This window comes from Jaculus jaculus, chromosome 4 (assembly GCF_020740685.1).
Source record: "Jaculus jaculus isolate mJacJac1 chromosome 4, mJacJac1.mat.Y.cur, whole genome shotgun sequence".
In the NCBI taxonomy this organism is placed as follows: domain Eukaryota; kingdom Metazoa; phylum Chordata; class Mammalia; order Rodentia; family Dipodidae; genus Jaculus; species Jaculus jaculus.
The window spans coordinates 59,110,002-59,122,975 of NC_059105.1; the positions used below are offsets into that span (position 1 = coordinate 59,110,002).

The 12,974-nt window shown below is 41.0% G+C and overlaps 1 protein-coding gene across 2 annotated transcripts in view; it reads left to right on the plus strand.

Annotated features, from left to right (window-relative positions):
• Window positions 1-1,108: 1,108 nt before the first annotated feature.
• Window positions 1,109-12,974, plus strand: part of Cwc22 (CWC22 spliceosome associated protein homolog) — a 50,935-nt gene continuing 39,069 nt past the window's right edge. Inside the window, exons 1-2 of one of the 2 annotated variants that reach the window (XM_045147973.1) lie at window positions 1,109-1,143; window positions 12,434-12,537. The gene's annotated coding sequence lies outside the window, so the exon portion shown is untranslated. Of the gene's footprint in view, window positions 1,144-1,426; window positions 1,764-12,433; window positions 12,538-12,974 lie in introns of those variants that run through there. The other variant, XM_045147972.1, reaches the window with a different exon arrangement.

Here is a 12,974-nt window from a genome sequence, read left to right on the forward strand (position 1 = left end):
CCAGCCCAACTTTTGAGAATATTTTATGTTTGTTTTTTTTTTAATTATTTATTTATTTATTTGAGAGCGACAGACACAGAGAGAAAGACAGATAGAGGGAGAGAGAGAGAGAATGGGCGCGCCAGGACTTCCAGCCTCTGCAAACGAACTCCAAACGCGTGCGCCCCCTTGTGCATCTGGCTAACGTGGGATCTGGGGAACCGAGCCTCGAACCGGGGTCCTTAGGCTTCACAGGCAAGCGCTTAACCGCTAAGCCATCTCTCCAGCCCGAGAATATTTTAAAACTACTTAAAAGTAAAGTTCAAAGAAACACTATGATGCCCTTGCTATGAACTTTCTACAGACTGCTCTTTACAACTATGCAACATCATAATCTCATTGCTAGCTGTGCTGTTACTTAAAATAGAAAGATAATCTCTATAGAATAAGCTTTTCTTTATTTCATGTCATTTATAGTCTGTCTCTCATTCACTTGGTCTTAAAAATCTTGGAATTTGATAGTTACTAAACATTTAGTAAGAATTTTGCTTCATAGACCTTTGGTAAAACTATTTTTCAAAGTCCTAAAATGATCGCTACTCTTAAGATCTTCAGGGAATAGATGGTGGTAAGGTTAAGTGGCAGAGGGCTTGACTAAGTTCGATGTGCAAGGTCTTGGGTTTCAGCCACAGGACTGAAAAAACAAATGGATGTGACTACTAAACACTACTTTTCATGGAGACGGATGATATGTAGTTTTAGAATACTATATGATCTTCTAAACCTTAGTCACAATTAAGTTCCTGATGTGGTTTCTAACGCCTTTTCATTCGAACTACAATTCCCATCATACACTGCGGTTGTCCCGCCCGTTCGAAAACTATCATTTCCGCCCGCGCAGCCGGTGGATGCTGGACTTTGTAGTTCGCGTGGCCTTTCCTTAGGTCGCGGTCTTTGTAAAAAAAAAAAATCGTTATGGCTGGATTAGCTGCTTTGAGACTGGTGTCAAGATACGGTATTACAATCAATGTAATGGTATAACTACCGAAATCTTACTTATTACCAGGTTTTCATGTACTTCACGCTCCGCCTTCTTCCTATTTCCAGTACCCGCCAGGGGAAGTGACGAGCTTCCGGTGTCATGGCGGCGCGGTGGAGCTTAAGGTAATTACGGAACCGTGGGCTCGCGGCGGACCAGGAACCAGCGTTGGGGGGGAGGGCGGGCAGCTTTCCAGGCCGCGTGGCCCGGGAAGGGGCTCCACGTCGCGCCCGAGGCCCCGCGTGGCCGGGGAGACAGGCTGGGCCGAGCGGGAACGAGCGGCGCACACCTCGACTCCGCCTGACCGGCCGGCCGGCCTACCTTCCCGGGAGGGAGGACCCCGGCCCGCGTCCTCGCCGTCTCCGCGCGGATGTCCAGTCCCAGCGCGGCCGGTCCCCTCTCCAGCCCTGGGCAGCGCGATCCAGGCGCGGATCCCTTGGAGCCACGAACTCATCGGGCTTGCTAAAGTCCCTTTCCTCCCCGCCGGACCGGAGTCCCAGGACTTGGGGGTGGGATTAATGAGCTGCCCTATTTCCCAAAGCAGGACCTCAGTAGTTGGCATGGTGGACATTTCACGAGTCTCCTTTTTCATTTACAAGACCAGTAAATACTGAGTCTTTGTTGATAGTCCCGAGCAGTCTTTGTTTCTCGTCGTGTGTGTTCTCATCAGTTATCCTTCATAACTTGAACTGCCTCTACCCCGTAACTCCTAGATCTGCACTCTCCACCAAGCTGCAGATCCACGGTATACTAGCTATTTTCACCGAGCCTAACTTGTAATAACCCCTTTATACATATTCCCATGTAATCTTCACAGTTCTTTGAGGTTGATGTAGAAGAATTTGATGAAAAGGTATTGGTGCAAGAATTAAGTTATTTCAAGTGTGACAAGTTTATTTTACTTTTTAATTATTTTATTATTGACAACTTCCATAATTATAGACAATAAGCCATGATAATTCCCGCCCGCGTCACTTTCCCCTTCACAGCTCCACTCTCCATCATATCCCCTTCTTCTCTCAGTCTCTTTTTTATTTGTTGTCTTCATCCTTTCCTCCTATTATACTGCTCTTTTGTAGGCAGTGCCGGGGAGATCCTGAATATCCAGGCCATTTTGTGTTTTACATTTTTAGGTGTCCATAGACTTGTGGTAGATCAGTCACCTTGTCTTTTTTGTACTGTGTGTGTGCATGTATATACTTATTTTTAGATCGCTGGAACACCATATGTAACACCAATATGGAAAAGTAAATTTAAAATTGGTGTTAAAGAGTGGAGAGATGGCTTAGCAGTTAAGGCGCTTGCCTGCAGAGCCTGAGAAAACATGTTGGAATCTCTAGGTCCCACGTAGCCAGATGCAGTGATGCAAGTGTGCACACACAAGGGAGCACACCTGTCTGGAGTTCATTCTCAGCCGCTGCAAGTCCTGGCCTGCCCATTTTCTCTCCCTCCCTCGCTCTCTCTTTGCCTCTTTCTCTCTGTCTTGTTCTCAAAAATAAAATTAAAAATAAATGATGTTAGAGAAGTTTTTTTTTAAAATTAATTAATTATTTATTTATTTTTGGTTTTTCAAGGTAGGGTCTCACTTTAGCCCAACCTGATTTGGAATTCACTGTGGAGTCTCATGGTGGCCTTGAACTCAGGGCAATCCTCCTACCTCTGCCTCCTGAGTGCTGGGATTAATGGCGTGTGCCACCACGCCCGGCAAGAGAAGTTCTTTTTAATCAGGAGAAGCATGCTATAGGAAGAGTCTGTAGCAGGAGGAAACCCGCTTATGTTGGTACTCTGTGATGGACTTTGTTTCTGTCTTGGTTTAACCAACACTTGTTAGCTTGTCATTTGGGGATGCTACCTAGCATCTCTTTTGTAAACTTCCTCGTTTGTTAAAATGCTGCTGATGATAATAATAATAATAATACTAACTGTCTCAGTGGGTTGTTTTAAGTATGAGGAAAAATAATGCATGTAGTACCCATTGGTACTGATAGCTGTCACTTTTTACTGCTGTGATGCAGTTGATTAGTTCTTTCTGCTTTAGTTTTTTGACCAGTTGTTTAATATTATTTGCAAGCCAAGAGAGATTATGGCTAGCTAGGGCTTCTTGCCACTGTAGACAACTCCAGACATGTACACTTGGTGTGTCTGGCTTTACATGGGTAATGAGGTATCAAACTCAGGCTGGCAGATTATTGCAAGCAAGCTCCTTTAACTATTGAGCCATCTTTACATTAGCACACTCTGCTTCAAATTTTCTTACTTTTTTTCTTTCTTTTTAAAAATATATTTATTTTATTTCAGAGAGAGAGAATGGGCATGCCAGGACCCCTATCTGCTGCAAATAAATTCCAGATGCACGTGCTACTTTGTGCATTTGTCTCTACGTGGGTACTGGGGAATTGAACCTGGGTCATTAGGCTTTGCAGGCAAGCACCTTAACTGCTGAGTCTTCTCTCTAGCCTTTTTTTTTTTTTTTAAACTATCTGAATGCTGCTAGTCTTTGACTTTTAAGTGTTCATGCCACTTGTATGTAGCCTTTTCCAGTTAGTTTGAGTGAGACTTCATGACATCTTGCTCATGACTTAAGAGGCCAAATTCCTTGATCAAATACCCAGGTCTGGTGTTTCCAAAACCGTGATTTCTTTGGTCAACATGATCAGTTTTTCCTTGGACCTTGCTGGCAGTGTAAATTATTTATTCGACTTTTCTATAATATTGCTAGTTAGAAATTGAGGGGAATCCATCATTCTGCTTTTTACCAAACCATCCAACTGGTCCTCATGTCGGTTTGGGAACTATTGTCCTAGCCCATCCTTTAGGAAGTCACATGATCCTCCCTGCTTTCCAGTCACGTTTGCTGTCCTCTTTGCCTCAAAGTATTTATTCCACAAACGATCAGCTTTTCCCCACTATGCCACCACATCCTTTGATGCTTTGGACAGTTCCCCTCCAGTCACTTTTGGAGTTTTGGCACTTAACCAGTTTTTCTAAACAAGTTTGGTAGCTTTGTTATATTTCCCAATTACTGAGTTATTGGAGGTTAACACTTAACCCTGATGATTGTACATTGCTGAGTGGCCTACAGTGGTCTTCCCTGGCTTTGAACCTAACTTCTACATGGATTCAGTTAGACAAAGCTCATTACTTATACCTGAAGAGGTATTGCATGAGTTATTCCCTTAATGTGTTAGGCTACTTTCATTCTAGACTTGATGACTAGAGCCTTTGTTGAGAGATGGAGCGTTGTGTCTAGACTCCAGTAGGTATAACTGGCTCATGACCCATAGGCCATATGCAGCCAAGGATAACTGAATGTGACCCAACACAAAATTGTAAATTGCTTAACATATGCGATTTTGTGTGTATGATTTTTTGGGGGGTGGAAAACTTGATTGCATAGTCCTCAAGCACCAGCTTTGCAGATGTCAGTGTCATGTTGCAGTGTCAGAAGGTTGGGGACTCTTGGTAGAGGCTACCTCAAATATTTCCCTGGGGGGTGGGCAATAAAAACTCCCTCGCTTTCTTTAAAATGTGCTTAGTAAAGTGACTAGTGATCAGAAAGGCCCTTTTCAAAGCTGTTGAGTCAGTTGACCAGTTATCCTTAATTAGCCCAGCTGAGGAACAGATTCATGGGAAGGGGAAGGTATGAAGGCTTTTGACACAATCAGTCATTAGTATGTTTTTGTAAGTTGAACTGTGTCCTCAAGGTCATATTTCCTCTTGTAATGACTGGGAATTTTTCATCTCAATACGAGGTTTAGTCATGCTGCTCTCTGGATTAACGTGGGGATGGCCCTGATAGTACAGCCTTCATGCAGCTGATGAGAAACAGCTTTTAATTCCAAGAGGGAGTTAATAGGTGGGCATGGCTGTCCTGAGATTCCTTGAGAAGCAAGTTGTCAGTCACAAAGTCCTGTGTAGAAGTAAGAATAATCATCACAAAGCCCCTCCTAGTTTAAAATTTAATTTTAGATTGGGACCTATTAAGTGTCAGCCACTGTCCTTGTTTCCTCAGTATATAGCAGTGGCTTAGAATTTCAAAATTTCACCCTCATATGTCACTCATGCTCCATCATTGTGTTAGTTTCTATTTGCACCTTTTATTCAAGCAAACTGGAGTTGGTCAACATCTTTTCTGTCTCTGAGCCTTTACTCGTGCTGATCTCATTTCCTGAATGACTCCCCTTTCTGTGTGGGTAATTCCTCCATGATCTTCAGGACTCAGCTTCAAGACCACCTTCTTCCTTACAGGCACACTTTGCAGGGCTATATTTGTAACATAGCACTTTGACATTACTTCTCTACCCTGAGGGATGGGAACATTCACCTTGTGACATCTGGCTTAACATAAATATCACCTCAGTGTAGGTGATGACTTTACCAGAAAGTCCATAGCCATATCACACTTTCCTTTGGCTTTATACTTCCTCATTTTCTCTCTTAAGTACTTTTCTCAGCTACTGCTTAATATAAATGTCAACTATGATTCCAGCCTCATCATTTTTGGTCCTTTTTGTCTTGTATAATTCTCAGTTTTCATAACTTCAAAGAGACTTATGTGCAAATGACTAACAAATGAAGAAGAAAGCATTCAGTATGTGATTAGAAGCACTAAAAGTACTTAACTGTAAAACATATTCATGAGAAAGGCAGAGTATATGATACAGGTTTAAAATTTAAGGTTTTGCTTGGTCTTTGATACAATGAAAGTGGAAATAAGTTTTTAGACCAAAAGATATTGCACACTGGAAAAGATGGTGAGGCTAATGAATAACATCAGATCCTGCTGCCAGGCACTTAAGCCATGGACGCTATCAGGGACACTAAGGCAGAATGAGGCAGGCTGAGAAGATTGTAGTAACAGCAATTTAGGGTAGCAGGAAAGATGCCCTTTAGGATTTGTTTTATTCAGTCACAGAAAGACTGATACTAAGATAATTGTTTTCTGTTAAAAAATCGTATACAGAGAAATATAGTACGCAGACACAGAGACTAAATTTTCCTTTTAAGACTTTTAAAGGGGGCATTTAAGAGTAGAGGGTAATACTGTGTCCTAGTGGAATATGCATTTGCTTTGGAAGTATGAACTAGTTCTGTGTTCTAGTGGAATATGCATTTGATTTGAAAACCCATTATCCCTGCATGCAGCTTTCCAGATACTTAAAAGGACCCTTTGCCTTATATAAAGTGGAATGCCAGGTTTTATATAAGGAACTTGTATTTTTACAAGTTAATGAAATTCTTGCAGGATTTGCTGACTGACTAGGATGGAAGAAAAGGAAATTGCCACTTGGGAGCACTTTGGGAAGTATACCCTAAAAGGAATAGCTGGTTTGAGCTGGGGAGAAGGGAGTGTACCTTTTAGGACATCGCATTGAGGGTTCTTCTTGCTAAATGAACATAAGATTTAGAGTTCCTTAAGAAAGATTGGGCCCACGTGAACATAGTAGTTAAAGTGGTGGGGATGGACATGGTCTTTTAAAAGGAATATGGAGAGGGGAAGATCAAGACTGTTCTGGATGTACATGTATAGAGAACCTCCAGGTTGAAATTATAGTAATGGACAGAACAAACAAAAATCTGTGAGCAAAGATTGACTCTTTTTTTTGTTTGTTTGTTTGTTTGTTTTTTGTTTTTCGAGATAGGGTCTCACTCTAGCCCAGGCTGACCTGGAATTCACTATGGAGTCTCAGGGTGGCCTCGAACTCACGGTAATCCTCCTACCTCTGCCTCCCGAGTGCTGGGATTAAAGGCGTGCGCCACCACGCCCGGCCTAAGATTGACTCTTAAACATAACAAATAATAAAGGCAGAGGAGAGGACAGAGGAAGAGATGTGGAAAAGCAAAGGTGATACATTGGTTGAGAAATGAAAACCTGAAGGAAAATGGGGTCTGTATTACCAGACACTTGAACAGTATCTGGTGAAAATGGGAATTGGCTCTGGATTTAGCATCAAAAAGGTTGTTGTGTTACTGTCAAGTGCTGTGGTAGCCCAACTACAGTGGTGAAGAGGGTTTAGTGAGATAACATGTGGACCTAGCAACTTCTTCTGCTGCCTAGGGAAAGAAAGAACTTAAAAGGGGATGAAGTCTAAGGAATTGGCCCCAAAATGTCATTTTACCTTTAAATAAAAAGTAAAGAAGTTCAACATTCAGGTTTTTAAATTTAAAACTAATTTTAGGGGCTTGGAGATGGCTCAGTAGTTAAAAGCACTTATTTGCACAGCCAGCCTGCCTGGTTTCAGTGCCACAGCCACCCTAGTAAAGCCTGGCCCAAAAAGTGGTGCAAGTGTCTGGGTCATTTACAGTAGCTAGCTGCCATTGCACGCCCACCTGCACATGTGCAAATGAATAATTTTGCAAAGCAACTAAAATGTAATTTGAGATAGATAGATACATGATCGGGATTTGGAAACAACAGTGAAATTGCTGCTGTCATAGGTCTTGTGTTCTGGTAAAGAGAAGCACATTAGGGGATCATCCTATGAGTGGTGTCTTAATTCATGATATAGGAAATGAATGGAAGATAGTACTTTCCATTATTAATGCATAATTTTCACTGGTTTCATTAAACTATTTTATTTTCACTTATTTGTATGTTTGTATGAATACAGGTAGAGACCAGACACCGTCCATGGTGACCTTGAGTGTTACTCCCCAGACACTGTTAACCTTTTTTGAGACAGGTTCTCTCAGTGGCCAAGTAGATTAGATTAGTTGGTCAGTGAGTTCCCCAGGCTCTGTCTGTCTCCATTTCTCCACTTTTGGTTTTTCAAGCATGTGTACCACAATGCCTGGCTTTTTTGCATGGGTTCTGGGGCTCGAACTCAGGTCCTCATACTTGCAAGGCAAAACACTATCAACTGAGCTATCTCCCCAGCTCCATGTTTATTTATGTTTATTGTTATTACTCACTTTTCTGAATATTACTGTTTGAAATAAGGGGCTCAAATTTTTAAAATTGAAGCTATCTCCTTCGCACAAAACCAGTCAAATGTTTTTATATTGGTACATTTATTCCTATCGTTTAATAATGAAACAGACTATCAGAATTACCTGCACAGCTTCCCCATGAATGTGGGACTCTGATCTTTCTAACTGTATGTGTCAGAGAGCACACCTACTGCGCCCCCTGACTAGGCAGCAAACTGGGGAGCATAGGTCTTTAAGTCTTTAATTCTAGTTCTTGGACTCGTTAGAAAAGAACTGCAGCAATGAAATATTTATTAAGCCGTTCCCCAATAGAACACATTGATATTTCTGCATTGTTTCAGGAATCACATAGTGTCAAGTTGGTGCATGTAGGTGCATGTACCAAATGAGTTGCCAAAAACCAGAAATATTTTATTTTCATGTTTAGTATTATGAGTACAAGATTGTCAGTCTGTACCTGATGACTCATCCCAAAAGCACCAGAAGTACTGATGACCTCCTTTTTTGCTTGGAATTATGAATGTATGATGCAGTCATTTCAAATCATTTTTTCTTCAGTACAGCTATGGACAAAATGTGGCAAGTCTTCTAGACATTGCTTTAGAACTGTGCTCAATCTGTTACTTTTTTTTTTTTTTTTGAGGTAGGGTCTTGCTCTAGCCCAGGCTGACCTGGAATTCACTATGTATTCTCGGTGGCATCGAACTCATGGGGATCCTCCTACCTCTGACTTCCAAATGCTGGGATTAAATGTGTGCACTGCCATGCCCACCTTGTTACTTGTTTTTTAATATTTTATTTATTTGCTTATTTGACAGAGAGAAAAGCAGATAGAGGGAGACAGTTACACCAGGGCCTCTACCCACTGCAAACAAACTCTAGACGCATGCACCAACTTGTGCATTTGGCTTTGTGTGGGTACCAAGGAATGGAACCTGGGTTCTTAGGCTTCTCAGGCAAGTGCCTTAACCACTAAGCTGTTTCTACAACCCATTACCTGTTTCTTTTATTGCATTTGTAAGACTTTATTTTAGTGCAAGGGAAAGTAGGAGGAACGGGGAGAAAGAGCATAAGAGAGATGGAAGGGAGGGAAGGAAGAAATAGAGAGAGGAGGTGAACAAGGCATGCTTGAGAGAATAAGAGGGACAGAAGGAAAGGAGAGAGGGGGAGAGAGAGAAACCAAAAGATTGCTCAGTCTGTTATTCTTCATTGTTTCCTGAGACTGAAAAAACATTAGGAAGGGAGGAGGTATGATTTCTCTTACATAATTTTCCTGAGAATCCCATCATGCCCCTTCTGTTTTAGCATTTAGAATCAAGTTAAACCCATTTTTTGAATATTGTTTAATATTAGTTTTTCCTACCAGACAATGATTTTTTTTCTTTAATTTATAGAGGTAAAGAAAAGAGAAAGAGAAAGAAAATGGGTGTGCCAGGGCCTGTAGCCACTGCAAGGGAACTCCAGATACATTTGCCACCTTGTGCTATGTGGGTACTGGGGAATTGAACCTGGAACCTTAGGCTTCATAGGCAAGTGCTTTAACCACTAAACCATCTCTCCAGCCCTAAAACTTAAAAGAAAACTTACTTTTTTATTTATTTGACAGAGAGAGAAAGAGGCAGATAGAGAGAATGGCTGTTCCAGAGGCTCTACCCATTGCAAGTGAACTCTAGACACATGCACCACTGGCTTTACTTGGGTACTGGGGAATCGAACCTGGGTCCTTAGGCTTTGTAGGCAAGCGTCATAACCACTGAGCCATCTCTCCAGCCCTGATTTCTTTTTTTGTGTGAGTGTGTGATGTGCTTGGCTGTCAGTATGAATGTCCTATTTGTGTAGACTTGTGTATGGAGGCGCACATGTGTACGTGTGGGAGTGTGTGTGGAAGCTAGAAGTCTAGAAGTCAAAGTTGAAGTGTCGTCTGTTACTCTACATCTGTCTTTTGAGACAGGGTCTCTCACTGAACCTGGAGCTCACCAGTGTGGCTACACGCAAACCAGCAAGCCCCAAGTAGCCTCCTGTCTCCACCTCCCCAGTGCTGGGATGACAGGTGTGTGCTGTCACATTTGTGTTTTTTTATGCTTGCTGGGGATCCCAACTCAAGTCTTCGTCCTGGCACAACATGCACTTTACCCACTGAGCGAACGCCCCAGTCCCCCAAGATTTTTTTAAAGCTCTGTTATAGTGATTAAAGTTTTTCAAGCCTGGTGTTAGCCTGTAGAGTGCAGAAGCACAAACTAAGGGACTCCATTTTAATTCCCTTTTGGCAACTTGATGGACGTGATTGCAGTGAGTTCCTCTAACCGGGGTTGAAGACACCTAACAAACCTCGCTAACCATGTTCAGCTGTTGACATTGTATGGAAAGCCATGCATTTCAGCTATGGATTGGCTGTTTTCTAATGTTCTGAGTTTTTTAGATAATTGTGGATGTACAATTTCATAGCCTCTAGTTAATAGTCTGAAATACTTCCTATAAGTGTTACCAGGTATTTTGCTTGTTGAAACAGGAAAATCTTCATTGTTTTAAACTGTTGCTCTCAGGAGTGCCACATCTCCTATTGTGAAATATCCTCCTTGCTTGGTTCTGGAAAGCAGGTGGGGTTTGGCTAAGTTGCTTACTTGTGACAGGGAAATTTAATAATTCATCATAAAATGCACATTGTGCTAAGAAGAGCAGGGAGAGCTGTAAACTCAAGATGAATTGCTCCCGTTGCAGGAATTTACAACTAGTGTGAGGAAGAAGCAGGTACATGTTGAGCTCTCAGGATTTCTCTACAGGCACACTGTGTACATCTGGACAATAATCATGGCTCCATCTACTTTCCTGTGTTGTCAGTTTTGTTTTTTACATTATGAGACATGGATATGTAAAAAATTATGCTTGCTTGCCAAAAATTATTTGTTGGGGAAGTTGGACGATAGAAAGGGAAACGATAACACCAATCAGAAAGAAAACCCATTAAATTGAAATACATAAGGCAATTTGAAAGAACATACTTAGAGATTTCTTTTGAAAATGAGCATAGATGACTAGGAAGAAAAACTGGATTTAAGGGCTCACTAGAATCAGAAAGGAAAATGTTAACACACATTTGCACCAGAGAGTTATTTGCTCATATTGTATCTGGACACAGTGAATTCTAGGTATGTTAACCAATCCCTTGTTGGTGTTCAAAGACATGCATTAAATTAACATCACAGTCTCTGTTGTCTGGAACTTTGAAAGAATGGTCAGTTTTAGGATTAGAAAATTTTCTGAATTTTACATTTGACAGTTTACCAGTTTGGTATCAGCTTACTGATGTTGGCATTTTCATTTTAATGCAATATTAGATGCTTTGGACATCAGATAAATCTAGCTTTGATTTTTAGCTATGCCTTTTACTAGCTGTAGTTTTCTTGGAAAAATTTTTTCAACTCTTTGTTCTGTTGGAAAATAGGATTAAGAAGTTTACCAAAGTAGAGTACTTTTGAAGTCTAAATAAAATTACATAAATGATTATAAATTGTGTACACAATTTCTCAAGTGTAAACAGTTGCTAGTAGATAACTCTTTACATGTATTATAAATTTCTTACCCCTGAGTTATTACAGATGAATATATTTTGAGTTTATGTGTTCCTTTCCAATTGACCTGTGACTAAGTTCTTCACTATAAAGCAGGTAGGCAGAGGGCCCTGTCTTACAGCTCCAGAGCTAGTGGTTTAAGAAACATTGAGAACAAGCTGAGGAGATTTCTGAAAAGTTGAATATTAGATATTAGAATTATTTTCTCAATGTTTTTATAAAACATCCATCTTTGGGTTTAGTAAATCAGGTATACCCTGATATACCTATAAGTAATTCTCCTGTCAGTGAAGTATCATTTAAATCAGTTTTACCATCATAACTTAGTGATCTAGTTAAACAGTATTACCTAGCAGTAGTAAGGTAGGGAAAAGTCCAGCAGCTATTTGGAGTGATGGTGTAGTGTTTATGGGTCTACTTCTTGTACCCAGAGCATAAGCTGTCGTGGACAGATTTTGATACTCCTGCTCATTGTCACCATGACCTGGAGAGAAGCATGGCAGATACTAGAAGTGCATAAATGTTGTTGAACAAGTAGAGGTCTAAACAAATTGAATGGTAAAGGTGAAGCAGGTAAAAATGATAGTGTGCTGGGAGAGGTGTGAAAACATGCATCATCTTTGAGCACAAAGTAGTTAAGTTAGTTAATTTTATGGCTCTGTTTATACTTTTGAAGCCACAGAACAGGACTCTGGAAACTTGAAACATTTTGTGGGGGGTGCAGTCTTCTAGTTGAAGAGTGTTCCCTGCTCTTCGAATGAGAATGGCTGCAGTTTTTCAGTAAGAGTTTTAGTGGCCTTGCCTGAGACAGTCCTCATTTGCCTTCAACAAGCCTGTGTTATTGAGAATAATTTCCTCCTGCTCTTTTTCCCAGATTCTCCTCTCTAGAATAAGTGGAGTTTTGTTCTTTCTCCAGTGTCTTCAGGTCGCCGTGTGTTTCATTGAGCGTCTGTGGTTCTTATCTGTGAAAGGATTGGGTGTACTAGGAGCTGCATAGCCACTTCTCAAGTGGAAGTCCAGGTATGCCTGTTATTTTTCTTTAAGTTTTTATTTATTTATTTGAAAGTGAGAGAGACTGAGAGGGAATAAAAGCAGATATATACAGAGAATGGGTGAGCCAGGGTCTCTAGCCTCTGTAAACAAACTCTGGACACATGTGCCACTTTGTGCATCTGGCTTATGTGGGTACTGGGCAATTGAACATGGGTTCTTAGGCTTTGCAGGCAAGCACCTTAACCACTAAGCCATCTCTCTAGCCCCCAAGTACTCTTTATAAAAGTTTTCACAAATGGGCTACACAGGCTATCCAGTAGCCTTGGAAATTAAAATTATTCTTTAGATTTTTATAAGAAAATAATGTAGTTATTGTGCCTGCAACTTTCTAGCCTTTGAAACTCCTTTCCATGCAAAAACTAGTAATTGACTTTTGTAAGCATAGATCTATTAGGTTGGTAAAC